General features: G+C 41.1%; 1 pseudogene; it reads left to right on the top strand.

Moving 5' to 3' along the window:
• The first annotated feature begins 1591 nt into the window (after positions 1–1591).
• The window catches only part of LOC147003376 (cytochrome P450 2B1-like), a 33197-nt pseudogene continuing 7605 nt past the window's right edge, over positions 1592–27183 (top strand).

Below are 27183 nucleotides of genomic sequence, written 5' to 3'. Positions count from 1 at the left end.
GAGTCTTCATGTATGCTAGGAATGTACTCCATCAACTGAGCCCAGCTTTAGCCAGTTGTGTTCTATAATGTCTGTGTAGTTCTGTAGAGGTGAGTTTTGTCAAGATGACTGTCCCTTATTCATTTACTGCTCCATCTTCCTCTCTTCTCTACAGAGGACTCATGCCCTTTCAGGTTCTTAATTTGTTACCACTTCTCTTATCAAATGTCCATATAAGACATAATTTATGCCATAGAGAATGAAGATGCAAGATGATCCTAGTCAATATGATTTATACCAGTATGCTGTTGTAATATATATTTAATGAATCCTGCTGTAGGGTTACTTCCCAACTTTGACCATTTATGTTTCAGATGAAAGATACATACAACCTTATATTTTAAAATAAAATAGTTGGACAACTGCCTAACCTCCATGTTGTTAGAATCCATTTTTCCTATTGATAACTCTGAGTTATTAGTTACTATTTTCTATTTTCTGTCTGGGCTTCTTTTAACTCCAAATGGTCATCCCAAAATGGCTCAGCTATCTCATTGCAGTTCTCCATCTCCCACTTGCATTTTTTTCCTTTCCCATGGTGTCTTCTTTTCCTTGTTCCTTCCCCCTGGTTTCTAGCCTGGGAAGACAACTCCCTCAGACTCCATCCCCCACTTATGTCTCTTCACCCCAGATGTTGGCTGGGGAGAAAAGACAGCTTTATTTACAAATCAAAATTAACTGGGGGTAGGATCCCTCAGGCTATGTGCATACTCCAAATCTTAGAGGAGCATTGCAATAAACAGTAATACAAAACCTCAAAAGTATGTACTTCACAATGGAATGATGTCCAACAAAGTTGATAAATTATGTGGTGTTCTATGGGAAAGACTTTTGAAATTATAAGTTTGGGGTATTAGGATACATTAAATATCTTTTCTTTGAAAATAGGCCATAGTTATTTTTAGGGGAGAAAGCAGGCCAAAATTCTAATTGCTGAATATTCCCTCTAAAATTCATGCTGAAATGTAAATGGAAGAGAGGCAGGTGGAAGAGCTGAACTTGAACTCTAAGCCTCTGCTTCCCTTTACTGCAGAATGAATAAGTCCCAGCTCACTTGGAGCCCAGTAAGCCCTGTACTATAACTGCGCTAGAAAAATGATATGCAAATTGGAAAGGTAGTTCAGCAGTTCAGAAAGAACACTTGCTGTTCTTTCAGAGCACCTGGATTTAGTTCTCAGCACCCTCATTGTCCCTCAAAACCATTTGTAAGTCTAGTTTCTAGGCATATAATGGCCACACAGGTTCATGCCTGAATAAGTCAACAAACAAAGCTCAGCTAATAAGTACTCACCCACCCCCAGAAACAAAGGCATCACTCCCAGTGTCCTTTTGTCCTGTATATTTATTTCATGCTGTCCTTGCCAATGACAGTGTGGTGATAATAGAATAGGGGGTTAGCAGGTCATCAGCATCCCAAGTATGGTGCTCACACACCTGGAGAATGAGAGACAGGATGTGGGAACAGCTGAAGTTGCATAAGTGGAGAGGAGGGTTCAGCATAAAAGGTCCTGCTGGAGTGTGCAGTGAAGCAGACAGTGTTTAGTCCAGGACCATGGAGCCCAGTGTCCTGCTCCTCCTTGTTCTCCTTACAGGCTTCTTGCTACTCTTGATCAGAGGCCAGTCAAAGGCATATGGCCATCTTCCACCAGGACCCTGCCCCCTCTCCTTTTTGGGAAACCTCTTGCAGATTGACAGAGGAGGCCTCCTCAAGTCTTTTAGTAAGGTGAGAACTATATGAGGTCTTAGTGTGGGTTACCCCCTGTTTTTTTTTTTTTTTTTTTTTTTGAGGTCATTCATCAGGAAGAGCAAGAGACTCCTTTCAGGGTGTAGGTTCATGTGGGAAGGTTGGTGAGGGAATGGTTGAGATCTTGACTGGTGATGGATGCTGACTCATGCTCAGACTGATAATTGAGTCTTCCTGTGTTGGAATTGTGTGGGGCACTGTATTTGGAGTATGAGAGGTATAGAGGTATTGAGGTATTGAGGTGTAAGCATTCAGAATTTCAACTCGTGGGACTTGTCTGTTCCAGAAGAGAAAGAAAAATCTTAGAGGCATCAACAACCAAGGTTTGCTTAGACAGCAAAAGAGATTAGCCTGAGATGTTCCAGGACAAAGGGGAGGAGAGGCAAAGCAGGAGGTTAGGTTTGTAGGTAGGTAGGGGTATAGGGCTAATCATTTATAAATACGATATGCCATACAAGCAGCTGGTTCTGGCACTATCTTTAGTAGTCCTCACAGCTGGGATTCCATTTTTAATTACCACTTTCTCATTAAAACCCAATAAGCATCCATGCCAACAAATCTGATTGAGAGAGCTGATATAATGGCAACAATCTCAATGTCTTGCTACCCTTTGGTTTTTAATAAATCACTTACCTGCATCAATGGTGTATTCATTTTTTAAAATTAGGTTTTGAGACAAGGACACCCTACTATTTCCAGGCTAATGATCCTCTTGACTTAACATCTCATGTGCTGAAATGACTGATGTGGGTCACATCTTGCCACAACTGTTTTAAAAATGTGCTTCCAACATGTTGGAAATGTCAAGTTAACATCCTATTTAATTTGTTATTTTTTAAAATATTCTCTGAATATCTAATTCTTTCCTTTCTCATTCTTATGTCTACCTTTTTCCCTGAAGCTCCTTCATACTTGGAAGGAGTTATGGTTGCTCGAATGAGTATGAATATGGGGACTATTTATTGGAACACGAGGAACTTATGAGTTGCTGCACCACTGAAGAAAGTGGAACACTTCCCAAGCACTCGAACTGCTCACAGACTCACAGTGTGAGCTGAAGATATCCTGTCATGATAGCATGACATGTTACATCTTTTCACTGTAGGGTCAGTCATAATGTCATAAGCAAACCAGGTTCACAAGCTAGGCAATGTGTAGTGAGAAGGAAACTACTGTCTTCTCCACGGAGCTTTAAACAATTGTTCAAATCCGTGATTGATCTAAGTGTGTGGCAAAGTCAGAGAGCAGAGCTGCATTCGTTGGCCCACAGGAGCTGAGAGTCTGGTTGTAGGTATAGAATAAAATTATAAAAAATTTATTAGTCGAGTTACTTGTTCACTTGGTGATGGTGGGTCAAAGCAAAGCATCGGGAATTTAAAGGTCACTTGATAATTCATACAGACTTACATGAGAGGCAGGACTTGCCAGAGTCATAAAGACATCCTCAAATGAAGACGAGTATTGAAAAGAAGCTATTCCTGAGTATCAATTGGTGCTAAGAGTGGAGCTAGGTGCATGATGCTATGATGTAACCGGGAGGAGGCAGCTGTTGAATTTTTAAGCAATGGGGACAAGCTGGTTTGACTGAAGCCAAGAATGGTAAGAAGTGGAGTGGTTCAACTAAGCAGGCTAGATCAAGTCTCCTCATAACTTTATCTGTTTTCTGTTGCTATCATAAACGTCCAGAAACTAAGTTCTTTATAAATTAAAGATTCATCCAGTTCCTAGTTGTGGAGTTTGGCAGTCTAAGATCAATCAGTTTATTTTCTACAGACTCTGGTGAGGAGTCCTCTCATGTGTCACCACACAGCAGAGGAAAGAAAAATCTGCCACATGCAGAAGAGGCTGACTATGTGGAATGGTCTTATTTTAAAATAATCAGTTCTCCAAGTATCCACTTCTCTCTGCTTGTCCAGTATTTAGGTATTTTGTGGATCTTCCCTGAAGATCCAATGCTATTCATTAGGTTCCAGTCTGGATGGCTCAGCCACCTCTCAACACAACCACTTTGGAGACTGAGCCTCCAGGATGTGAACCCACAGAGGACACTTAAACTAGTTTCAAGTCATAGCAAATATAACAGACAAGAAGAAAAGGATAATTGGTCCAGATAGGTGGCTCTGGATGCCACTTGGTAGTCATGTCCAATGGTGAACCCCAGAAGAAACCAGCTTGGCTGTCTCAAGCATGCTCTGCATGAACCTGCAGCCTGATTCAAACACAGCTGCTAAATAAAGGCCATGTTAGCTCTATGTAGTCTGGATCAATTTCATACCCAGGTGCTGATGAACTTGTAGGTGCTGACAAGCCCTCTTGGATGTTTCCTGGAGGCGTCCATGGTTGCTCAAGAAGCTGGATCAACTCGACTAGGCAGCTGTGTTGTTCTAAGATGGTTGTGTGGGCTTTAATCATGATATGTCTGTTATAAATATCGAGGTCTTTATTATGACATCATTTTAGCCAGTAGTAGAGATGCAGAGACAAACTGTAGTTTCAATTTCCAATGATAAAACTAAAAAGCATGAAGATTATATAGTTTCAGGTTACCACTTTAATTTTTTAATAAATAAGTTATATATTTCAATGCTATTATATTGGGGGTATTCTTTCAGTATTTTTTTAAAACACATATTTTAAGTTGGGTATGGTCATGCATCACATCCTGTTATTGGGTATAAGAAGGAAACAGACAAGCAATTGGCCAATGAAACCATCCTCAGTCCCTAAAGGAGGCACCTTCAAAACATCCTTTCACAACTACTTCTCTTTTGGTCTGTTCTTCTTTGTCTTACCATCATCTTGGCATCATTTCCTAGGATCCATGTTCTGTATACATTATGATACAGAGGCTTCTAATATAGTTTAAAGCTTAGGCCTTTTGCTAGGACAGTCTGTCAGCTGTCTCATCTAACTTACCTGGACTATTTTGCTCATGGACTGCCACTAGCCATGTTCTGCTTTCTTCCCCTGTTTCATTCTTTCTGACTGAAAGTCCTGCCTAATACTTCCTACCTTAGCAGGAATAAAGATCTGTCAGCTCTTTATTACAAGTAATCAGCAGCAAGACAACCTTGGATCCAATTATAGATTGCCTTTAGGCAGGTGAGGAAAGATGAATTTTTACAAAATAGAAATTCTAGTGATGGACCATAGAAATGATGATACCAGAATCCTGCCAGCATTTAGCTCTCTGTTGGTACAGAATTCACAATTGAAAATACAGAGTCACACCTTCACACAATGTAAAACATTAAGCCAACAGTCACTCTTGTCTCCTTCACCTTTCTTTTTCTGAGATCTGCCTCACAAATGCATTAATATATCTGTCATAAGATTGGGTTTGCTGTCAAAGTGAGTTCAGCTCCCTCCTCCTCAGGTTCATTTTTCATCTCTCGTTCTTTTAACATGAATGACACACAAGGAAAGACCTTCCAAATGCATCTACAATAACCTGAAAGCCCCCAGTTCCTAGAAACCTAAGAAATAATTCTCTTTTCTTTATAGATTGTCCAAGTCCAGGCATTTGGAAAATAAACAGAGATAGTGGATGAGGTTTTATTCAGGAAATATTCATCTGTGCAGGTACACAGATGGTGAGGGGAGAGGCTGAGCTCTAGTGTATAGAGGTATGGAGGTCCCAAGTCTCTGAAACACTCCTGGTATAAAGCTACTTAGTGATGGAGATATCACTAAATCTTTTCAGAATTTGGTTGAAAGTGCAGGCCACTTCTTTTATAAATATGCACATAGAAGTTGATGTTAACTTTTTTATTTTTATTTTTTATTAATTAATTAAATTTTTATGACATATTTTCATCATTTACATTTCAAATGCTATACCGAACGTCTCTTATACACTCCCACTGCCCTGCTCCCCAATCCACTCACTCATGCTTCCTGGCCCTGGCATTCAACTGTACTGGAGCATATAATCTTTGCAAGACCAAGGGGCCTCTATTCTCAATGATGGCTGACTAGGACATCTTCTGCTACAAATGCAGCTAGAGACATGAGCTCTGGGGGTGCTGGTTAGTTCATATTGTTGTTCCTCCTATAGGGTTGCAGACCCCTTCAGCTCTTTGGGTGCTTTCTCTAGCTCCTCCATTGGGTGCCCTGTGTTCCATCCAATAGATGAATGTGAGCATCCACTTCTGTATTTGCCAGGCACTGGCATAGACTCACAAGAGACAGCTATATCAGGGTCCTGTCAGCAAAACCTTGCTGGCATATGCAATAGTGTCTGGGTTTGGTGGCTGTTTATGGGATGAATCCCTGGGTGGGGCAGCCTCTGGATGGTCCTTCCTTCTGTCTCACCTGCAAACATGGTCTCTGTAACTTCTTCCATGGATATTTTGTTCCCCATTCTAAGGAGGAACGAAGTACCCACACTTTGGTCTTCCTTCTTCTTAAGTTTCATGTGTTTTTCTAATTCTATCTTGGATATTATAAGTTTCTGGGCTAATATCCATTTATCAGTGAGTACATATCATGTGAGTTTTTTTGTGATTGGGTTACCTCACTCAGGATATTATCCTACAGAACCATCCATTTGACTAAGAAGTTCATGAATTCATTGTTTTTAATTGATGAGTAGAACTCCATTGTGTAAATGTACCAGATTTTCTGTATCAATTCCTCTGTTGAGGGACATCTGGGTTCTTTCCAGCTTCTGGCTATTATAAATAAGGCTGCTGTGAACTTAGTGGAGCATGTATCCTTAATACAAGTTGGAGCATCTTCTGGGTATATGCCCAGGAAAGGTATTGCTGGATCTTCTGGTAGTACTATGCCCAGTTTTCTGAGGAACCGTTAGACTGATTTCCAGTGTGGTTGTACCAGCTTGCAATCCCACCAGCAATAGAGGAGTGTTCCTCTTTCACCACATTCTTGGCAACATCTGCTTTCACCTGAATTTTTGATCTTATCCATTCTGACTTGTGTGAGGTGGAATCTCAGGGTTGTTTTGATTTGCATTTCCCTGATGATTAAGGATGTTGAACATTTTTTCAGGTGCTTCTCAGCCATTCGCTATTCCGCAGGTGAGAATTCTATGTGTAGCTTTGTACCTGCTTTTTAATAGGGTTATTTGATTTTCTGGAGTCCAGCTTTTGAGTTCTTTGCATATATTGGATATTAGTCTCCTATCACATTTAGGATTGGTAAAGATTCTTTCCCAATCTGTTGGTTGCCCTTTTTTTGTGTGTGTTGTTTGTGTGTGTTATTTGTTTGTTTGTTTGTTTGTTTTTTGGGGTTTTTTTTTTGACAGTGTCTTTTGCCTTACAGAAGCTTTGCAATTTTATGAGGTCCCATTTGTCAATTCTTGATCTTACAGCACAAGCCATTGTTGTTCTGTTCATGAATTTTTCCCCTGTGCCCATATCTTTGAGGCCTTTCCCCACTTTCTCCTATATAAGTCTTACTGTCTCTGGTTTATATGGAGTTCCTTGATCCACTTAGACTTGAGCTTTGTACAAGGAGATAAGAATGGATCAATTTGCATTCTTCTACATGATAACTGCCCCTTGAGCCAGCACCATTTGTTGAAAATGCTGTCTTTTTTCCACTGGATGGTTCTAGCTCCTTTGTCAAAGGTCAAGTGACCATAGGTGTGAGGGTTTATTTCTGGGTCTTCAATTCTATTCCATTGACCTACCTGTCTGTTGCTGTACCAGTACCATGCATTTTTTTTTTTAAATCACAAATGCTGTGTAGTACATCTTGAGTTCAGGCATGGTGATTCCACCAGAGTTTCTTTTATTGTTGAGAATAGTTTTTGCTATTCTAGCTTTTTTTGTTGTTGTTATTTCAGATGAATTTGCAAATTTCCCTTTCTAATTCATTGAGGAATTGAGTTGGAATTTTGATGGGGATTGCATTGAATCTGTAGATTCCTTTCAGCAAGATAGCCATTTGGACTATGTTAATTCTGCCAATCTATGAGCATGGGAGATTTTTCCATCTTCTGTGATGTTGTTCAATTTCCTTCTTCAGAGACTTGAAGTTCTTATCATACAGATCTTTCACTTCCCTTGTTAGAGTCACACCATGCTGTTTTATATTTTTTGTGACTATTGTGAAGGGTGTTGTTTCCCTAATTTCTTTCTCATCCTGTTTATACTTTGTGTAGAAAAAGGCCACTGATGTGTTCAAATTAATTTTATATCTAGCTATTGCACTGAAAATTTTTATCAGGTTTAGGAGTTCTCTGGTGGTATTTTTAAGGTCACTTATATATTCTATCATATAATCTGCAAAGAGTGATATTTTGACTTCTTCCTTTCCAATTTGTATCCCCTTGATCTTTTTTTTGGATTAAAAAAAGTATATTTAAAGATTGAATCAAATATATCCATAAAGGGAGATACTTGGAAGATTTTACTTTTTTTTTAAATTAGGTATTTATTTTATTTACATTTCCAAAGCTATCCCAAAAGTCCCACACATGCTCACCCACCCACTCCCCCACCCACCCACTCCCCCACCCACCCACTCCCTCTTGTTGGCACTGGCATTCCCCTGTACTGAGGCATATAAAGTTTGATTGACCAATGGGCCTCTCTTTCCACTGATGGCTGACTAGGCCATCTTCTGATACATATGCAGCTAGAGACATGATCTCTGGGGGTACTGGTTAGTTCAAAGTACTGGTTGTTGTTCCACCTATAGGGTTGCAGATCCCTTTAGCTCCTGGGGTACTTTCTCTAGATCCTCCATTGGGTGCCCTGTGATCCATCCAATAGCTGACTGTGAGCATCCACTTCTGTGTTTGCTAGGCCTCAGCATAGTCTCACAAGAGACAGCTATATCTGGGTCCTTTCAGCAAAATCTTGCTAGTGTATGCAATGGTGTCAGCATTTGGAGGCTGATTATGGGATGGATCCCCGGATATGGCAGTCTCTAGATGGTCCATCCTTTTGTCTCAGCTCCAAACTTTGTCTCTGTAACTCCTTCCATGGGTATTTTGTTCCCAATTTTAAGAAGGGGCAAAGTGTCCACACTTTGGTCTTCATTCTTCTTGAGTTTCATGTGTTTGCAAATTGTATCTTACATCTTGGGTATTCTAAGTTTCTGGGCTAATATTCACTTGTCAGTGAGTACATATTGTGTGAGTTCTTTAGTGATTGGGTTACCTCAGTCAGGATGATGCCCCCTAGGTCCAACCATTTGCCTAGGAATTTCATAAATTCATTGTTTTTAATAGCTGAGTAGTACTCCATTGTGTAAGTGTACCACATTTTCTGTATCCATTCCTCTGTTGAGGGACATCTGAATTCTTTCCAGCTTCTGGGTATTATAAATAAGGCTGCTATGAACATAGTGGAGCATGTGTCCTTCTTACCTGTTGGAACATCTTCTGGATATATGCCCAGGAGAGGTATTGTGGGATCCTCCAATAATACTATGACCAAATTTCTGAGGAACCTCCAGACTTATTTCCAGAGTGATTTGTACAAGCTTGCAATCCCAGCAACAATGGAGTAGTGTTCCTCTTTCTCCACATCCTCGCCAGCATCTGCTGTCACCTGAATTTTTGATCTTAGCCATTCTGACTGGTGTGAGGTGGTATCTCAGGGTTGTTTTGATTTGCATTTCCCTGATGGTTAAGGATCTTGAACATTTTTTTAGGTGCTTCTCAGCCATTCGGTATTCCTCATGTGAGAATTCTTTGTTTAGCTCTGAGTCCCATTTTTTAATGGGTTTATTTGATTTTCTGGAGTCCACCTTCTTGAGTTCTTTATATGTATTGGATATTAGTCCCCTATCTGATTTAGGATAGGTAGAGATGCTTTCCCAATCTGTTGGTGGCCTTTTTGTCTTATTTATAATGTTTTTTGCCTTGTAGAAGCTTTGCAATTTTATGAGGTCCCATTTGTTGATTCTCGATCTTACAGCACAAGCCATTGCTGTTCTACTCAGGAATCTTTCCCCTGTGCCCATATCTTCTTCGCATTCTTCTTCATGATAACCACCAGTTGTTCCAGCACCATTTGTTGAAAATGATTTCTTTTTTCCACAAGGAATGATTTTAGCTCCCTTGTCGAAGATCAAGTGACCATAGGTGTGTGGGTTCATTTCTGGGTCTTCAATTCTATTCCTGTGGTCTATTTGTCTGTCACTATACCAGTACCATGCAGTTTTTTTTTATCACTATTGCTCTGTAGTAAAGCTTTAGGTCAGGCATGGTGATTCCACCAGAGGTTTTTTTTTATCCTTGAGAAGAGTTTTTGCTATCCTAGGTTTCTTGTTTTACCAGATGAATTTGTAGATTGCCCTTTCTAATTCGTTGAAGAATTGAGTTGGAATTTTGATGGGGATTGCATTGAATCTGTAGATTGCTTTTGGTAAGATATCCATTTTTACTATATTGATCCTGCCAATCCATGAGCATGGGAGATCTGTCCAGCTTTTGAGATATTCTTTAATTTCTTTCTTCAGAGACTTGAAGTTCTTATCATACAGACCTTTCAATTTCTTAGAGTCGCGCCAAGGTATTATATATTATTTGTGACAGTTGAGAAGGGTGTTGTTTCCCTAATTTCTTTCTCAGCCTGTTTATCCTTTGTGTACAGAAAGGCCATTGACTTGTTTGAGTTAATTTTATATCCAGCTACTTCATTGAAGCTGTTTATCAGGTTTAGGAGTTCTCTGGTGGAATTTTTAGGGTCAGTTATATATACTATCATATCATATGCAAAAAGTGATATTTTGACTTCTTCCTTTCTAATTTGTATACCCTTGATTTCCTTTTGTTGTCGAATTGCTCTGGCTCGGAATTCATGTACAATGTTGAATAGGTAGGGAGAAAGTGGGCAGCCTTTTCTAGTCCCTAGTTTTAGTGGGATTGCTTCCAGCTTCTCAACATTTACTTTGATATTGGCTACTGGTTTGCTGTAGATTGCTTTTATCATGTTTAAGTATGGGCCTTGAATTCCTGATCTTTCCAAGACTTTTGTCATGAATGGGTGTTAGATTTTGTCAAATGCTTTCTCTGCATCTAACAAGATGCTCATGTGGTTTATTTCTGTGAGTTTGTTTATATAGTGGATTACATTGACAAATTTCCGTATATTGAACCATCCCTGCATCCCTGGGATAAAGCCTACTTGATCATGGTGGATGATCATTTTGACATGTTCTTGGATTCGTTTATCGAGAATTATATTGAGTATTTTTGCATTGGTTTTCATAAGGGACATTGGTCTGAATTTCTCTTTCTTTTTTGGGTCTTTGTGTGGTTTAGTTATCAGAGTAATTGTGCCTTCATAGAATGAATTGTGTAGATTTCCCTCTGTTTCTGTTCTGTGGAATAGTTTAAGGAGATTTGGAATTAGGTCTTCTTTCAATGTCGGATTCAACTCTGTACTAAAGCCATCTGTTCCTGGGCTTTTTTTGGTTGGGAGATTATTCATGACTGCTTCTATCTTTTTAGGGGAAATGGGACTGCTTAGATCTGTATTCTGATCCTGATTTAAACTTGGTACCTGGTATCTGTCTAGGAAATTGTCCATTTCATACAGGTTTTCCAGTTTTGTTGAGTATAGACTTTTGTAGTAGGATCTGATGATGTTTTGGATTTCCCCAGGTTCTGTTGTTATGTCTCCTTTTTCATTTCTGATTTTGTTAATTAGGATACTGTCCCTCTGCCCTCTAGTTAGTCTGGCTAAAGGTTCATCTATCATGTTTATTTTCTCAAAGAACCAGCTCCTGAGTTCGTTGTTTCTTTGTATAGTTCTTTTTGTTTCCACTTGGTTGATTTCAGCCCTAAGTTTGATTATTTCCTGCCTTCTACTCCTCTTGGGTATATTTGCTTTCTTTTGTTCTATAGCTTTTAGGTGTGCTGTCAAGCTGCTAGTGTGTCCTCTCTCTAGTTTCTTTTTGGTGGCACTCAGAGCTATGAGTTTTCCTCTTAGGACTGCTTTCATTGTGTCCCATAAGTTTGGGTATGTTGTGGCTTCATTTTCATTAAACTCTAAAAAGTCTTTAATCTCTTTCTTTATTTCTTCCTTGACCAAGTATTATTGAGTAGACTGTTGTTCAGCTTCTATGTGAATGTTGGCTTTCTTTTATTTTTGTTGATGTTGAAGATCAGCCTTAGTTTGTTTGATCTGATAGGATGCATGGGATAATTTCAGTATTTTTGTATCTGTTGAGGCCTGTTTTTTAACCAATTATATGGTCAATTTTGGAGAAGGTACCATGAGGTACTTTGTTTTAAAGTAAAATGTTCTATAGATATCTGTTAAATCTATTTGTTTCATCACTTCTGTTAGTTTCAATGTGTCTATGTTTAGTTTCTTTTTTTTAGGATCTGTCCATTGATGAGAGTGGAGTGTTGAAGTCTCTCGCTATTATACTTAATGTGCAATGTGTGCTTTGAGCTTTACTAAAGTTTCCTTAATGAATATGAATGCCCTTGCTTTTGAAGCATAGATATTCAGAATTGAGAGTTCATCTTGGAAGATTTTACCTTTGATGAGTTTGAAGTGCCCCTCTTTTTTTTTTTTGAAAACTTTGGGTTAGAAGTTGATTTTATTTGATATTAGAATGACTACTCCAGCTTGTTTTTTCTGACCCTTTGCCTGGAGAATTGTTTTCTAGCCTTTCACTCTGAAGTAGTGTCTGTCTTTTTCCCTGAGGTGGGTTTCTTGTAAGAAGCAAAATGTTGGGTTCTGTTTGTGTAGCCAGTCTGCTAGTGTACGTCTTTTTATTGGGGAATTGAGTCCATTGATAATAAAAGATAGTAAAGTAACTTTTGATTCCTGTTATTTTTGTTGTTAGAGTTGGGATTCTGTTCTTGCAGCTGTCTTATTTTAGGCTTTCATACTCTCTGGCGAAAGGTCTGGAGTAATTCTAATAGGCCTGCCTTTATATATTACTTAACCTTTTTCCGTTACTGCTTTTAATATTCTGTCTTTATTTAGTGCTTTTGCTATTCTGATTATTATGAGTCAGGATGAATTTCTTTTCTGGTCCAGTCTATTTGGAGTTCTATAGGCTTCTTGTGTGTTCATGGGCATCTCTCTTTAGGTATGGGAAGTTTTCTTCTATAATTTTGTCGAAGATATTTACTCATCGTTTAAGTTGAAAATCTTCATTTTCATCTATACCTATTATCCTTAGGTTTGGTTTTTTAATTGTGTCCTAGATTTCCGTGATGTTTTGAGTTAGGATATTTTTGTATTTTGCATTTTCTTTGATTGTTATATCCATGTTTTCTATGGAATCTTCTGCACCTGAGATTATTTCTTCCATCTCTTGTATTCTGTTGCTGATGCTCACATATGGTTCCTTATTTCATTCCAAAGATTTCTATCTCTAGAGTTGTCTCCCTTTGGGTTTTCTTTATTGTTTCTACTTCCATTTTTCGATTTTTTTTTTTTAAATTCCATCACCTGTTTGGTTGTGTTTTCCTGTAATTCTTTAAGGGATTTTTTGTGTTTCCTCTTTAAAGACTTCTACCTGTTTAGCAGTGTTCTTTGTATTTCTTTAAGTGAGTTATTAATGCCCTTCTTAAAACCCTTTATCAGCCCCATGAAATATGATTTTAAATCAGAATCTTGCTGTTCAGGTGTTTTTGGTATTCAGGACTCGCTCTGTGGTGGGCATACTGGGTTCTGATGATGCCAAAATGGTCTTGGATTCTGATAATAAGATTCTTACATTTGCCTTTTGCCATTTGGTAATCTCTGGTATTAGATGTTCTAGCTGCCTTTGGGTAGAGATTTTCCTCCTGTGATTCTGTAAGCCTCTATCAGGTCTCCTGGGAGTCCAACTTTCTCCTGAGTTCTCGTGGTCAGAGCTCTCTCTGCAGACAAGCTCTCCTCTTGTAGGGAAAGTACACAGAGGTCTGGTGGTCAGATCTGACTGCTGGCTGAAGATGACGGCCCAAAGGGACCCCTTCCAAGAAGCTCTGTTGCTTCTGTGGCCCATGCGCTCTCCTGTGTGGACCAGTCTCTGAGAGACCTGGGATACAAGATGGTTCTCTAATCTGCATTCTGAGGTCAGAGCCTAACCTGGAGGCCAACTCTGCTCTGTCAGGGAAGGTGCCCAGAGATCCAGGTCTCAGCTCTGCCTTCTGGCTGAGGATGAAGGCCTGAAGAGACTCTGTCCAAGAAACTCGGTAGCTTCTGTAGCCCATGTGATCTCCTGTTTAGACTGGTCTCTGAGATACCCAGCATACACCATCATGCTCTTTCCTGAGTCCTGGGGTCAGAGCTTACTTTGGAGGTACCTTACCTCCAAAGCCTGGAGGAGCCTTACCTCAGTGATTCTAAGGCTCCTGGGTGTGCTAGGGCACCTGTGGAGTGGAGAGTCCTCTGGGGACCGTGGGACCATCCTCCGAGTTTGTGCCCAAGGTGGCGTGGGGCTGGCGCCAACCCGAATTAACCCCAGCCACTGGTCAGGTGGATTTCCTTTGTCCCTGTTCCTGCTGGCACAAGCCCCTTCCAGTTGTTTTGGGACAGATGTTGTGTTCCACTTACCAGTGATCCTAAGATCCTGGGTGTGCTAGGGTGTCTGCAGAGTGGAGAGTCCTCTGGGGACCGACCGTGGGACCATTCGCTGATTTCATGCCCAAGATCTAATTAAAATTTTATACTCCATATTTTATTCCCCCCATGCACCCTCAAACCATTCCACATCCCCTACCCACTTCCCACCTACCTGTCTCCACATGCATGTCCCCACCCCCACCACACTAGACTTCTAAACTCTCTGGGGTCTCCAGTCTCTTGAGTGTTAGGTGCATCATCTCTGAATGAACACAGACCTGGCAGTCCTCTACTGTATGTGCGTTGGGGGCTTCATATCAACTGGTGTATGCTGTCTGTTTGGTGGTCCAGTGTTTGAGAGATCTCTCAGGGATCCAGATTAATTGAGACTGCTGGTCCTCCTACAGGTTTGCCCTTCTCATCAGCTCCTTTCAGCATTCCCTAGTTCAACAACAGGGATCAGCTGCTTCTGTCCATTGGTAGGGTGCAAATATCTGTATCTGACTCTTTCACCTGCTTGTTGGGTCTTTCAAAGCACAGTCATGATAAATTCCTTTTTGTGAGCACTCTATAGCCTCAGTAATAGTGTCAGGCCTTGGGACATCCCCTTAAGCTAGTTCCCACGTTGGGTCTGTTGCTGGATTTTCTTTTCCTCAGGCTCCTCTCCATTTCCATCCCTGTAATTCTTTCAGACAGGAACAATTTTAGGTCATAGTTGTGATTGTAGGATGGGAACCGCATCCCTCACTGTCTCCCTCCTACAGGTGAGCTTTATAAGTTCCCTCTTCCTACTGTCTGGCATTTCATCTAAGGTCCCTCCCTTTGAGTCCTGAGAGTTTCTCACCTTCTAAGTCTCTTGTGCATTCTGGAGGGTCCCCCCAACCTCCTATCCTCTAAGTTTGTCATTTCCATTCTATGTGCTGGCCCTCAGGGCTTTAGTCCCTTTCCTTCACCCAGTACCAGATCAGGTTCCCCTCTCCCCCACGCTCCCCACCCCAATCCACTTTTCCTCCTAGCTCCCTCCCTCCCTTCCCACTTGTGATAGCTTTCTTTTCTCTCCCAAGTGGTACTGAGTTGTGCTTACTTGGGCACTTCAGCTTGTTGACCTTTTTGAGTTCTGTGGACAGTATCTTGGATGTTCTGTGCTTTTTTGTTTTTTTTTTTTTTCTAAAGACAATTTTGGAAAAAAATTAACTCAAGAAGTTATTCACACACACACACACACACACACACACACACAAAACTAAACAAACTAATCAAAATTAGGGTATAGAACTAAAGTGAGAATTCACATATGAGGAATCTTGAATCGCTGAGAAGGACCTAAAGAAATGTTCAAAGTCCTTAGTGATCAGAGAAATGCAAATCAAAATGACCCTGAGATTGCACCTTACACCAATCAGAATGGGTGAATTCAAATCCTCAGGTGACAGCACATGTTGGAGAGGATGTAGAGAAAGTGGAACATTCCTCCATTGCTGGTGCTATTGAAAACTTGAAAAAACCACTCTGGAAATCAATCTGCAGGTTCCTTAGAAAGTTGGAAATAGATCTACCTGAAAACCCATCTCTACCAGTCTTGAGAATATACCCCAAAGATGCCCCATCATGCCACAGGGTCACATGTTTCATTATGTTCATAGCAGCCTTATTTTTTTATTTTTTTATTTTTTGGTTTTTTGAGACAGGGTTTCTCTGTGTAGCCTTGGCTGTCCTGGCACTCACTTTGTAGACCAGGCTGGCCTCGAACTCAGAAATCCACCTGCCTCTGCCTCCCGAGTGCTGGGATTAAAGGCATGCGCCACCACGCCCGGCTCATAGCAGCCTTATTTATGATAGTCAGAAGCTGGAAACAACCCATGACAGAAGAATGGATACAAAAACATGTTCATTTACACCATGGAATACTACTCAACTATTAAGAAACAGGACATCCTGATTTTGCAGGCCTATGGAGGGAACTAGAAAATACCATCCTGAGTAAGGTAACTCAGACCCAAAAGGACATGCATGATATGTACTCACTAGTAAGAAATTGATGTAATCTTTTGAGTATTTTCCAGCTCTTGTGGCACATACATGTAATCACAGAACTTGGGAAGTGGAAGCAGGACTCTAAGAGGTCAAGTACATTACTTAGCTACACACAGGACTTAAGATCATCCTGTCTGTAAAAAACAACTTGTGAAATTATTTTGAGAATTTATAGATGTCTTCAAGACCTTTCATGAACATCTAGTTATATAGGACTCCACATGTGTTTTAAGAGCATAAATGGAACACATGTAAATGTACTGACTGTGGGAAGGAGAGTTGATACCAATATTTCTATGTCCTTTCAAAGTCAGAGATATGTGTGGTTGTACTTGAGTTAAAGTCTTCTTGAGATTGCTTTTCTCTTTTGGTGACAACTAGGTTTCATGGCTCCTAAGGGTATGAAAATTGATATTTATTAAATGACACCTGCCTTGATCCATACATTCACTCATTCTTCAAGTCACTGATAATTTATTTGTCTCCTGTGTCCTGGAGAACATTTGATTTGTGGCATCTGAGAGGCATGTAAGATTGTCATGCCAGGGGAACATTTACCTGGGTGTGACAGACAAATGCAAGCAGATAGAAGGGGGCAGAGAATAAAATAAGCAGCATGTTACTTTAGAAAGTGGAGGCAGTTGGAGAAAGAGCATCTTGCTTTGTCTGTGAACAGAGACTCTGAGAGCTATAGGTGGTGTTACCCGAGAGAGGGAGTTTTGCTGAAAGAACCTGAAGATGAGCAGGTTCAGGGAGCAACATGGGTCTCCTGTCAATGAGCAACACTTGAAGAATGGAGCAGCAGGAGGAAGAGTCAGGTCAGGTAGGGCTGTGTGGACCATTGTAGACTTTGATCTAAATTTTAGCAGAAGTGATACAATGTGTGGCTTGAGGAAGATTAGGGGTATTAAGTAACACAAGTTCCAGTGAATGTTCTAGCATGGGTTGTGGTCAAGCTTTACTTATAGATATTAGAACAGAATCAGGGGAGTCAACAAGTGGCTTGCAGAGTGAGGTGCATACCATTTTAAAATAACCTCAACTATAACTTAAAATATGGATATTTATGAGTATGTATATAGGTTTTTATGTATGCATATATGTGTGAATATATTTCTAATTGTGTGTACACACAGCTTCATGAGGCAGAGGCCAGAGGAGGGAGCCATGTGTATTCCTCTAACAATCTGCCTAGTCCTTTGAGTCAGGATCCCTCCCTGAAGTTGTGCAGGGATGTGGATATAGGAGAAGAGGGGAGAGGGAGAGAATGCCCATGTCCCACCAGAGTTCCAGTGCTCTGGAAAAGCAGATGCAGGAGGACTGCCAGACACTTTCCACATGCCCCTCGGTGGGCATCTGTCTGTGTGAAGCCACTGACCCCACATGCCTGGGGATGGACAAGGGGCAGTCCCTGTACCTGGTTCTCAGTCTCTGACATCCCATGCTGTATACCACAGAGGATCTGAGAACAGAATAGGGGCCCTGAATGACACTCTTGGCCCCAGAGATACAGGAAGAGAGCAGAGGAAAAGAAGGGGTTCACTGGATGGTTCCCTTGCAGGTGAGAGTCCTTTGTCGGGCCTTGATGAACAGAGACAGTCTATGGTTTTAGAACTTTATTTTAGAAAGGCAGGGGGAAGAAGAAAAGGTAGAATGAGAGAGAGAGATAGGTTGGGGGGGGGCTGGCCATAGCCAAGAGGAGAGAAGGGGGAAAGAAAAAGAGAGAAAGAGAGCTAAATAATAAGAAAAGTGAAAATTTAAGAGAGAGAGGTAAAAGTTTAGAGAGTAAGTGTTGGAAACTGACCTGCAGCTCACATGAACTGTGTTTCACCTGGGAGGCAAACTGGAGCTGAAAAGAGAGGGGAACTAGGTGGACAAGAGAGAAATGGAGTTAAGACAAGGTTCCTGATCAAGGCTCAAATGTTTAATGGCGAATGTGCATATAAAGGAGGGGGGAGGCCCATTCCCGCCAATTCATCCTTAGAGTCCAGCTGGAGGTGACCACTTGCAGGATAGGGTGTAGTCTCAGGAATAGCTCTGTGGTCTCCCAGCAGGTCGCAGTATCTTGAAGAGGAACAAGGAGAGTGGCTGAACAATAGAGTGATCTAGGAAGGCAGGCTTCACCCTAGGTAATCTCCTTGGTGGCAGCAAAGTCGAGGTCTGGCTCAGCCAGCTTCAGGCTAGGGGGAGGTTACAAGTAAGAGAGCTTAGAGAGTAAGAGAGTATGAGGAGAGAGAGAGAGAGAGAGAGAGAGAGAGAGAGAGAGAGAGAGAGAGAGAGAGAGAGAGAGAGAGAGAGAGAGAGAGAGGTGGGGCCAAGCAGCCCCTCTTATAGTGGGCTTGTTATTTTGTTGTCGCTAGGTAACTTTGTGGAGGAGTCTAGCCAGAAGGCCAGAAGCTTGGGACATTGTCAATGTGACTGAAAGCCACAAGTCTCTCTTGTGGGGGCTGTGGGACCGGTAACTTTGACAGGAGCCAAGGGTGCAGGAGACATGAGGGAATACCTTCTGTCCCATGCAGGTGAAAATTACCACTCATTGGGTTCCACTGGGGTTCAAGACCTCAACTGGACTGGAGACCTGACTGTCTGTGTATAGCCTTTTGCCCCATAACCTTGGGTCTGAAACAGCAAGTCCTAGCAATCTTCTATCTTCACCTTCCAACATTTTAATCTCAGATCATAGGCACATATTAATCCCCTGGTTTGCTAGACTGGTGCTGTGATCCAAACTCTGGTAAGCATGACTGTGCAGCATGTGCTCTTAACTATTAGATTTAAAAGTAATATATATCCATTATCTATCATTTATCTATCTATGTGTCAGTATTGTATCTTTCATCTATCTAGAAGCATCTATTTATCTCCATCTGTCAAGAATCTGTCTCTTTATCTGTGTATCTATCATCTATGTATTTATTCATCCATCCATTTGTCAATGTCTGTCTGTCTATATATATACCTACCTATTTTTTTTTATTTTCCATGTGTCAGTAATCTATCTGTTTATTTGTTACCCATCTTTCTATCTACAATTATTCTGTGAATTAATTTCTCTATTCTTCTCAATTATGTATGTATTTATTAATTGGCTATCTATCTATCTTTCATCTATCTATCATCTATCTATCTATCCATCTATCTATCTATCTATCTATTTCTCACCATCTATCATCATCATCATTGTGTGTGTGTGTGTCTGTGTGTGTGTGTGTGAGTGTATAAGTGCACAAATGCATACTGGATTTCAGAAGAAGCCAAAAGAGAACCTCAAATTCCATGCAGCTGGCAATTAATTATAGGCAGTCATTACCTAGGTGACATGGGAGGCTTACTAAGTTCAGATGCCCTGCACTATCAGCAGTGCCCCTAGTCACTGAGACACCTCCCCTGCTCCAACTATAACTTGTGAAGAAAGTCATTGTTGAAGTGGGTCATCACCCAAAACCACACAGCTCAGTATATTTTCAGAATGAGCACAAGCTTCTCACCCAGGTGCATATCAGTTAACATGGAGACACATTCCTGTCTTAGAACCTTTTGGTCACTACCTTCCCATCATTTCTGACAAGGGCTGCCACTGCAGCCATGTTTGAATGCCATTGAAATGCAGCAGATGTAAGCAAAATCTGCTTCTGTGTTGTCATTTATTTAGCAAGTATCATTCATATCATTGATCTGAGCTGTGGATTGTTAACTCATTGTCATAAGATTTGATGGTATGACCCTTTTGACACAAAAAATGTATCTAAACCAAACATGTAGAATTTGATTTTTTTTCATAGAATTATTCCCTAAACAATATCAGCTCTGATCATTTCTACAGCATCTAATCTCTATGAAGTGCCTGGGAATGGAGTCTGACCTAAAGGTCACAAGAGGATGAGGGTGGGTCATTTGTAAACATGCACCATTCTATTCAAGGGCTTTCAGCACTAGAAGGTTTGGATATTCCTGGGACTAATTCCCTGGAGATGCCGAGAGATGGTTATACTGCCAGGCAGTTTTCAACCACTCTGTACTATAGAAACAATTGACAGTCAGGACCACCAACGTGAGTCATCCATTTCTTCTCCCAAGTAACCCAGTGGATGGGGCAGGTTCATTCTCTCTGATGGTTGTCAGGAGGCATTGTTTCGGTTGGAGCTGGGTCACAGAAAGGATGGTTCTTAATGAGATGCCATGAACTGATGGCCAGCTGAAAAGCATGGGCATGGGTCTATATGTGCATCCTAGTTCTGTCTGTCTGTCTATCTATCTATCTATCTATCTATCTATCTATCTATCTATCTATCTATTAACAATAGGGTCATATGTGGCCCAGGCTGGCCTCCAACTGGATGTATAGCCAAGCATGGTTACTGATTCTCTGGCCTCTACTTCCCTAGTGCCAGAATTATAAGAATGTGTTACCCTTGCTCCTCTATATTACAGTACTGGTACACTGATTAGGGTATTCTATCAACCAATACAGATCGAGTGGTGAAATAACCCTTCAACTCTTATGTCCTCAGAAGAGGAGGGTTAGTCAGGGGAGGAGTTGCGTATTTACCAATGTATATCTAAGTGTTTTGGCCATTTAACAACAATATCTATGTTGAGTAGTCAGTACCCTGGTACCCTTATGCTTTCAGCTTCGTGAAAAACATGGAGATGTGTTCACAGTACACTTGGGACCAAGTCCTGTGGTCATGATGTATGGGACAGAGACCATAAAGGAAGCTCTGGCGGATCATGGTGAAGCTTTCTCTGGCCGGGGAACAATTGCTGTGATTCAGCCAATTGTACAGGACTATGGTAAGATATGGGACAGGGTAGAGAGGAGGAAGTGGGCCAGGAAGGTGAGTCTGAGAGATGGGACCCAATCTGTGGGGAAGGACTTGGGATCCTCTGAATTTCCAGTGTGACCCACCCACCCCATGCTTCCCGGAGGTGTGAGCTTCGCCAGTGGGGAACGTTGGAAGACCCTTCGGCGATTCTCTCTTGCCACTATGAAAGACTTTGGAATGGAAAACCGAAGTGTGGAGGAGCGGATAAAGGAGGAGTCTGGATATTTGGTGGAGGAATTGAAGAAATACAAGGGTGAGTTTCAGAGAACAGGAATAAAAAGACATGAATGACCAGTCAAAGACTGAGAGAGACACACACAAGGTTAGAAACACATACACAATCACACAAAAAACGCACACACACAGAACATAGGGAGGATGAGATAAGGATAGAGGTAGAGACAGGGAGAGAGAGAGAGAGAGAGAGAGAGAGAGAGAGAGAGAGAGAGAGAGAGAGAGAGAGAGAGAGAGAGAAATTCAGAAAAATCAGTCTTTGAATCAATTTAATCTGCTAGTTGGGTATGATTGGTGCACATTTGTCATCTCATCTTAGAACTCAGAAGGCTGAGACAAAGATGGTCATGAGTTCAAGGTCAGTCCTGTACACATTGTGAGGTCCTGCCTTACACTTGAGGGAGTGCTTCCCATTCCATATATGGTGGTCAAGGATGCTGAGATTTTCAAGGTCATTTTCTACCAAATATAGAGTTCAAGATCACCTTGACTTAATTGTTTTCATGCCTTCCCCACCCTACAATGGTCTTAGTCACAGGCAGATGCATAGCTTAGGCAAATGAAAGCTAAGAAAGCAGAAAGAAATGCAGAGATGTTCAAAGCAGGAACTGAGGTTTCTCATGATTGTGCTGATGGGAAGCAGTGAGCACAGAGACTCATGGGAATTTTAGTTTGGCAGAAATCTGCAGCGTGTTGAGTGCTTCATGAATCTTTTAAACAAGGGCAGCCTAATGACACGGACCTTTGTTTGCAGCTCTGTTTCTTTCCTTCTTCCTCATTTTGTTTTAATTTAATTTAATTTAATTTATTTTTTTAACCTATTCACTCCTATGGGAGTGGAGTGTTTAGGGCTTGTGAATACACACAGGCAATCCCTAAACCTGTCTCTGTTCTTTTCTGCCTCTGGGGGTCCATTACCAGCTCAGAGTCAGAATGCTGGCCAGGAAGGAGGTTCAGGGTAGAGACAAAATACACACACTCTAATTCTGAGACCCAGAATCCTTGTCCCAGTCATGATTGTTGAGTTCCATTAGTGAAGTTAGCCTCCCTACCTGTGTATATGAATACATCACATCTTCTGTTCAGCATTGAGGGAAGTTAAATAAAATGGTACATGCATTAGTGAGGGCAGGGGCTAGCACATCATATATGCAAATGGGTTAGCAGGTGTTTCTATTTTTTGAGTAGTGAAAGGGGCAGCCTAACAAAGATGAAGCTGAAGCCAAATGTTCCCCAGTTCCTTGGCCTCACGTCTCATATCCTGCCACCTCATTCTCCAGGAGCCCCCCTGGGATCCGCCTTCCTATTCCAGTGTATCACAGCCAACATCATCTGCTCCTTTGTCTTTGGAGAGCGCTTTGACTACACAGATTGCCAGTTCCTGCACCTGCTTGACCTGTTTTATCACACCACATCACTTACCAGCTCATTCTCTGGTCAGGTGAGTGGGTGGGAAGAGAAGAACATCCAGTTCAGAGGAAGCAAGAGTCTGCTTTGTGGGTGAAGAAAGGCTGGAAGAAAGGTAGAGATCATGTGGCAATAGAAGGAGCCTGAGACCTGAGGCATGGCAGGAGAGATGGTGACAGCGGGGGAGACATGAATAAAAATACGGAGCCATACACATACATATAAAATGATGATGTGGGTGATACAGCCATAACCCAGAAGGTAAAGGACTTGGTTTTCATGCTTGAAGCCAAGCTCTCTGTATCCTCACTGAGGTGGTACAGAACACATGCAATTCAGCATATGGAAGCAAGAAGAATAGGAATTTAGTGTGATCGTTGGCTACATATTGATTTTGAGGTCAGTCAGGTTCATATGAAATCCTGGGTCCATAAATTCAAACTCCTGATATAAAACAAACAAAGACAATTCAGCAAAGGGGATTGGGAGATAAAGCAGAGAAAAGGAAAAAGGAAATACAGATAATGCAAGACAAATGTTAGAGACAGATTTAGAGACACAATTCAAAAGCATGCATGTGTTATAGTGTAAGTGTATGAGGACTCTGTGTGTACTTGTATGTGTGTGTGTGTATGTCTGCCTGTGTCTGTGTATTTGTTTTGTGTGTTTCTTCATGAAATATATGGACCTAGTCTAAAAAAAGGAATTGTGCTTGTTGGACCATAGTGTTTAGTCTCAGGAATGAGTCAGTGGCCAAATAAGGGGAATGGACATTGGGGACTGGCTTTAGGAATATATATAATCAAAGATTTAGCACAGGGCGAAGTGTTAAAGGCAGAACTGGTTGCCATGTTTGCCATGTTTGCCATGCTTGGGCCTGCCAGAGCCCTTCATTCTCACCTGTTTGTTTTATCATTGGGTCGCTGGCTGTTGGGCACATGGTTATTATTTTCTCTGAGTACTTCTGCTGACATGGGGGCATCATCACTAGGGACCCAAGGAAGCTGAGATATTGGTCAAGCTCTGGAAAAGCAGGTTGTTTTATTCATTGTCCAGGCTCTGATAAACCATGTGGGCTAAGCATAGGCAGTCTGTGAGGCTGCACTAGGATGTAGACTCTGATGAATTATCTGGGACTGGGAAGTTGCTAAAGCAGTCTCTAGGTGATTATAAATCTGTTGGGATACACTGGGGACTAAGGTACAGTTAAGGAGTTGAGCAGTTTAGGAAAAACCTTATTTTTGGGAAAAAAAATCTTGTATGTGTATTTGAAACTTTTAGGTGTATGGTCCTGGTAGTTGGGGAAGGGTAGTCCCAAGGCAAGGGCAATGGGGTGCTATCTTGCTCTCTGAAATAGACAGGTGGGGAAACCTAGGCTTTCATTTGCAGGAGTACTTATCTAAGTCCTTTAACCTGTGACAGGACTGTTTAAATAGATTTTCTGAAGTTTATAAGGAATTTTAAGGTTTATTAAAGAGATAAAAGTTTTAGTAATCTTGTCTGAAATCTATATTGGAGAAAGTGCAATAGATTGATATCTTTGAGTCATAGTGAAAGTTTGGGGACCCAAACAATAGCATAGAGAGAAGGAATGATTTCTGCAGCACAGTTCTATCTACTTTGAGTTACTTTCTCTGGCCCATAAATCTTTTTCTCAAACCTTCAAAACTTATTTAAACTTTTATATACTCAGACCTTAAAACATTTATTTATACTTTGTACTTACAGACTTTTATAGCTTATTTAAGTTTCTAGACCCTTAGATGTTTACAACTTGTATTTAATTCCCTTATAACATTTTCTTAGACTGTTATAATTTCATACCTATGTAACTTGGTAAGTGGGAAAAGCAGAGGGTTAGATAGTGGAGGTGGAGTCAGTTCTCTGACGACATTGTAGGTTTCGGTTTAGTTTTGTAAAAGAATGTGTTATTAGTTGGGATAAGAGTTAAGAGGGGTTGGAGAGAAGATCAAATTAGGATTTAGTGTTAAAGGGAAATGTTAATAGCAAATAATGTCTTGTATTGAAGAAGGATTAGGTATATTGTCAAGCAAATTATGTATTAGGGCAGCCTGGAGGGAAAGATGAATCATAAGGGATGAAATATCAGCTTGACAGCCTGCCATGTAGGTACAATATTGTCTTCATATGTAAGAAATGTATGAAATGAATCTTGATAGGAGAAATTTGTAGGGATAGAATCTGAAATGGAGGGATTGGAGTTCCTTGGGATTAGTATAAGTTAGGAGGTGTGTGTGTGTGTGTGTGTGTGTGTGTGTGTGTGTGTTTGTGTGTGTGTGTGTGTGTGTGTGTGTGTGTGTGTGAGAGAGAGAGAGAGAGAGAGAGAGAGAGAGAGAGAGAGAGAGAGAGAATAGATTTCGAGGATTTTGCTGATAAGGAGCAGAGATGGACAATGCTGTTTACAGTAAAGTCTTTGTGAATTGGCGTGTGATAGAGTCTAAAGTTGACCTGGGGAGAGGAGAATTAAGTTTTGGAAGATGAGAACAAATGATCTCTGGAATTGAGGAGACTGAGGAATGAGGCAGCTATCAAAGATGGAAGGACTGCAAAGGGGAAGTTCATCTATATACTGAATCAAGTGGGAGGGGAAAAGGGGGAAAGCAGGCCAAGTCCATAAAAAAGAGGTAGGTCTGTTGTTGTTTATTTGTTGTTTGATGTCAGAGAAATATAAGAGGGCCCATTCTTGAGTGCTAAGAAAATCATTAACGTTTCTGGGTTGTGTTGGACTTTTGATTTTGGATAGTGTAGCAAATTCCATTGCTATTAATGACTGGCAAGCCAACATCCAGAGACAGGGAATCTCTTGGACTTCAAGTGGCTGATTAGGAGGTCTCTGTGAATGAGGGTTCATCAACCAAGATTTCTCACCAAGAGGGGGATTCGTGTGTGTAAGTAAAAATCTGGCAACTTTGCTTTTGGATAGTTAGGGATGGAGGGAATCTGGAATCTCCTGAACAGTTATCCAAAGCAAATGGAAAACTTCCAACCTGAAGTTGGGTTCGGTTGATCCATTCTAATAATGATCCTTGTTAGAGACACCAAGTAAGGGAAAGTGATCCCCTCACTAGAGGACACATCCAGACACCAAACTGTTGCAACAAAGGAGAGTTACTACCCTGGAGGATTAAGGAGGTAGGGAATCTGTAAAGCAGACACTAACCTAAGCTGCAGTTTCAGCAGCAAGAGAAGGGAGAGGAGGAAGTGAAGGAGGAGGAATAGAGAGGTGTTTATGTAGGAGTGAGGAATTTAAGAGGAAAAGGGGCACTCTGTGCTAGGGTATGTTGGTAAATACTTATTGGTCATGTTAGCCAAATAATGAATTCTGATTGTTGGATCATGTTGTTTAGTGTCAAGAATGAGTCAGTGACTAAATAAGGGAATAGACCTTGGGGAATGGCTTTAGAAATATTATGTAATGGTTTAACTAGTTAGAAAAGTCAAAAGCATAACGTCTTGGTATCATGTTTGGCACGCTTGGGCCAGTGAGAACCCTTTGTTTAGGAGCATGTGTTGTTTCAATGGGACTGAGCTCCACAGATTATTGTATTTATACATTTGGGTCTTAGCTGAAGAGCTTTTAGGAAGGATTAGGAGTTGTGTCTTGTTGAAGGAAGTGTGTTGCTAGGGGTGTGCTTTAAAGTTTCAGAAGCTTGTGCAAACCTCAGTGTCTCATAGGTCCTGCCTATGTCTTAGGATATTAGATCTCAGCCTCATGCCTACCTGACTGCTATTTGCTTCCTGCCATGATGATACTGATCTAGTACTCTGGCCCATTCTTTCTTACAGTTGTTTGAACTCTTCTCTGCAGTCCTGAAGTACTTTCCTGGCCCCCACAGACAGATCTCCAAAAACATACAGGAAATCCTCAACTACATTTGTCATAGTGTGGAGCAGCACAAGGCCACCTTGGACCCCAGTGTTCCACGAGACTTCATTGATACCTAACTTTTGCGCATGGAGAAGGTTAGTCCTGCACGAATGTGAGAGGGGGGTGGGTGAAAGTGAAGGATGGGAATGTTGTCACAGGAAAAGTGGGGAGGGGAAGAGAAAGTGATGAGGAGGGGTATAAACAGTAGGAGATACAGAACATCAGGAATAAAAGAGGAAGCAAGGAGAAAATGACATAGGGAAAGAGAGATGTGTGGCTAGAAATGAAACCCAGGGCAGGGGGCAAAGAACATAAGGACCACAGAGGAAGGAACCTGGATAAACAACCAAAAATCAAAGTGGAGAGAGAGAGAGAGAGAGAGAGAGAGAGAGAGAGAGAGAGAGAGAGAGAGAGAGAGAGAGAGAGAGAGAGAGAGAGAGAAGACAGAGGAGTCCAAGGGACATTGTCTACGTCCTAGTAATGTTCAGAGTTCTATTTAGTATGAAACTCACAAACAAA

The sequence above is a fragment of the Mus caroli genome, unplaced genomic scaffold, assembly GCF_978045245.1.
Source record: "Mus caroli unplaced genomic scaffold, Mus_caroli_1 scaffold_8, whole genome shotgun sequence".
Taxonomy (NCBI): domain Eukaryota; kingdom Metazoa; phylum Chordata; class Mammalia; order Rodentia; family Muridae; genus Mus; species Mus caroli.
Note: the sequence above shows the minus strand (reverse complement) of the source record. Positions and strands in the feature narration are given on the sequence as shown.